Consider the following 4,408-nt stretch of genomic DNA (forward strand, 5'->3'; position numbering starts at 1 on the left):
ATCAATTCATATTGTTCTTATCAAAATTCTTCATAAATTATGTTTTATATTCTAATTTTGATAAGAAAACATATAATCATGTAGTATCGAAATCAATCAATATAATACATCATAAAATCAATATGTTCAATCATGCTTCATCATAACATTTCAAATAAGATATTTTCATAATAAAATATCATTCATCTAATTCATGCATCGTTTCTCAAATCATGTCAGAAAAATATATTATAATTTATCGATAAATCTAAAAAAAATGAAGCATTACTTATCTTAAACGCATTCTAATAAATCAACATAATTCTAGAAATATCTTTCAAATCATAAATCACGTCACGATATCCCATGATCAACATCCACAAATCTATATAGGATTAATTCCAATAATTAGATAAGACATGAATAATTAAAAAAGATAGAATTGATGGACACTCGTATCCTATCGTCCGAGTGGTCTGATCATCTAATTTCATCTGATTAAAATCTAATTAGAATATAAACGATCCAAAGTTTGACTATCAGATCAAATTGGATTCGAAGTGATAAGATCGAGGTTTTTTCATTGGGTTCATGAATCAAGTGGAGAGAAAAAATCAGAGGAGAGAGAATTCATGAGATACAATCCAAATTAATCGGGTGCCACAGTCCAACATCTCGATTGGTGTGATCAAAATGATCTAATCCAAGTCATGGTTAAATCAGGATCATGGATAATCAAATTGAGAAATATCGAGTCTGATCAAGGTGAGTGCCAGTACACTACCTGACAATCATGGATCAGGATTCTTCATCAGATCAGAAATATTTAAAAAAAATTTTCATTGATAATTTTTTTAGAGAGAAAAATCGATCAAGAGAGAGAAATAGTTTTAGTAAAAAAATAATTTAGAGAGAAAATTCATCTTGAACTCTTCAGACAATATGTTTCAACAAATCCAATCGATCAGATCAAATCATGCTGAAATTATCATGTGGATATTCAATAAAATCATTAGAAATAGAATTTTGAAAAATATTAGGCCTTATCAAGGTGGATATCGATGTACCGTCCGATGATCACAGATCAAAATGCATCACTAGGATCATTTAAATTCATCATCATTCTTTTCAAAATTCTAAAAAATCTTAGGAGAGAGAAATAACATAGAGAGAGAATTTTAGAGAAAGAAAGTAGAGAGAAAAAGTGGAGAGATTAGAGAGAGAAAGAGAGATTAGAGAGAGAAGAAAAGAGGGAGAGAGAGAGGAGAGAGTCTATTTATTATTTTTCTATTTTTCTTCATCTTTTTTTTTCTTTTTTTTTTTTTTCTTTTTCTTCCTTCTCGGGGCCTCCTTGGGGTGAAATAGGGGACCATGTGGTCCCCTCCTTTGGTCGGTCGATCAGCGATGCGACCAGCACGATAGTGGCCGACGGCAGAAGGGCGGCGACAGGGTGGCTCGGACGAAGTGAATCCAACGGTCGGCGGTGACCACCTGCATTAGAAAATCAAAAAGAACAATAAAAAAAATAAGAATTTCTTCCGCAATAAAATTCGGTGACTCCGATCGCCAGCGATCATGCACACGGGCACGGGAAGGAAGGTGGAGAAGAGAGGAAGAGAAATCGGGGCTTACCTCGAGCTCCGACGACGTCTCCGGTGAGAAATCAAGGTGTGCACGATGACGGACTTCCATGAGAATTTTTTGGCGATTCCTATTGTTTTGCCTCGAGATTCTTAGATGAAGGAAAGGAAAAGGGGTCTCCCCTTAAATAGAGTCGAAGTGGAGGAGTTTGACTTTTCCTCGATGAGCTTTCTAACTCAGTTTAGGAGCCGGTCGGAAGGAAGAAGATTTCCTACGGGAGTCTTTCTCAATTTTTTTTTTGATGGGCTTTTGTGGGTTGGGTTTAGGGCTCAATTGGATCAGGTTATAATATTCTTTCCCTTTAAAAAAAATTTCATCCTCGAAATTTTTCTTGCTTAAGTCTTCATAATTTCTTATTTGAGATTTATGGTAAAAATTTCACTCCAAATATTTCAATATTCTAATTATTGATACTAATTCATTCTTAAATTATTTTATAAGGAAAGGATTAATACATCAAATATTGATCTGAAACAGAATCATTCATTATCTTATTGTCAAAATCAATATCTCAAAGATTTTCAATTTTTAAGATTTCAAAATTATACTCTCATTCTCTATAAAATAATATTTAATACCTCATGACTAGATCAAAATCAAATCTATCTTTTGTAAATAGAAGAAAATCAATATCTTAATTCTTAAATAAGAATTTTATTTTTTTTAAAATAATAACCGCTCTTAATTAATCAATCCATCATAAGATAGGAAAACATACTTCTATGAATCACATGATGATATCCAAATCAATCAAAATTCAAAAATATTTTTTTTACTCATACTTTCAAAAGTTAAAAATTTATCTTTTTAATCTTATCCTCAAACTTTTGATGTTTTAATTTTTTTTGATGCAAATTTATTATTAAATCATTTCACAAAGAAAAGATCAATATCTCTAATATTGATTAGAATCAATATCACTATTTCTGATCATCGAAATTAATCTCTCAATTCTAAATAAAGATATAAATTTTCATAAAAATCTTTAACTACTCATGATTTAATTAATTTATCACAAGATCATAAATAAATTTTACTACATTCTCCATAGATAAACTTTTGAGTATAAAAATCTAAGATCAAAATCATTATTCAATAAATAATCTCAAATTCTTTCTAATAAATAGAAAATTATTCAATTTTAAGATAAAAAAAATTATCTTTAAATATTCTAAGTCTAAAATTAAAAATCAAGGGTCCACTCATTCTAGAATTAGGATGCTAAATATTTTTATAGCATTATAGGTGGAAGCACTACTTTTAAAAATCACATTAAGGATATCCAAAATTTTTTAAAAATGTTATTTTTTTTAATATCAATAAATTTTTTATATCAAATCATATCATCTATCATAATTTTTTAACTCAAAGAGTCAACATTCCTGACTTACTCAAAATAATTTAGATCACCATGCTTTCACTACACACTCTATTCTAATAATCAAAATTTTTTAAATTCATCAAAAAATTTTGATCAAATTATTTTTTTATCTTATCAATAAAAAAGATCTAAAATTTCAAACTTCAATTGAAGCTAAAAATTAATTTTCAATTCTCATTCATACTTTTATTGGTGTACAATAATCTTGATTAACTCTTGAGTTCAATATCACATTTAAAACTATCATATAGGTTTACTATAATCAATATGAATCAAATCTTAATTCTCATATCAATTCAATTCGATAATTCTAAATCAAAATCTTTATAAGTCAAATCAACGAGAAAATCCTTCGATGCTCTATTTAGGACATAATCAGAACATATAAGAATTTCAAATCATTATCTTTTTTAAAGTTTCTATTATCAGGATCTTCAATATCTATCAAATATCCTTTCATAACAATTATACAAGCCTCAAAAATCAATTATCTATTTAATAGATTCAATCAGAGACCTCATTAACAAAAGTAAAAGAACTCCATATCAATTTCTAAATCCAAAATTTCTAAATTGTAAATTTACATGGGTCCCATAATCTCAAATAAATATAAATCGGATCTTTTATCTTAATCTAAAGATATTACTTTTTCATTAACAATCTCAACAATAATATCAAAAAATCTTTTGATCAACTTAGATATAAAATTTTTAAATTAAAATTTTATACATATCATATATTCTCCAAGTTTAGATCCAAAGATGATAATAAAAAATTTCAGCACAACGAATATCTTATAACCTCATAATCGATTTCATCAATAAGAATAGATTTCTTTGCAATATCTCTAAATATGCATTCATCCTAATATGCAAATTTATACATGATCCACATATCAAGTTCAATTTCGATAAATATTCTAATCAAGTATCATAAAAGATTTTCTTAGTCCATCCTGAAATAATATTTTATCATTAAATCTTTATCTTCCCAATAATAGTTAACTTCTCAATTAAGGGTAATATCATAGTATTATTCTCGCATCAAATTTGAGCTTACGATTTACTTGAATAATCAATGATGAAATTAAAAATCATAATATATAATAAAATTATCATGTCAATTTTTTTGTAATTACTTTCTATCAAAATCTAACTAATTATATCATGATCCATAGATCGTCCATCATACTTTAAACTTTACATGTCATAATCTCTTGTGGTCTTTTTATATATAATCTTAATATTTAATCAAAAATCATAAAGATTTTTCACACTACAATCATCATAGATCTACACCATAATGACCCTAATGTTTATCCACTTACACTCATTCTATATCTAATTTTATGTTTCATAATTTATCCACTTATGCTCTGATAGTACTTTATTTGTCACACCCCCGATC

This window comes from Elaeis guineensis, chromosome 8, assembly GCF_000442705.2.
Source record: "Elaeis guineensis isolate ETL-2024a chromosome 8, EG11, whole genome shotgun sequence".
Lineage (NCBI taxonomy): Eukaryota > Viridiplantae > Streptophyta > Magnoliopsida > Arecales > Arecaceae > Elaeis > Elaeis guineensis.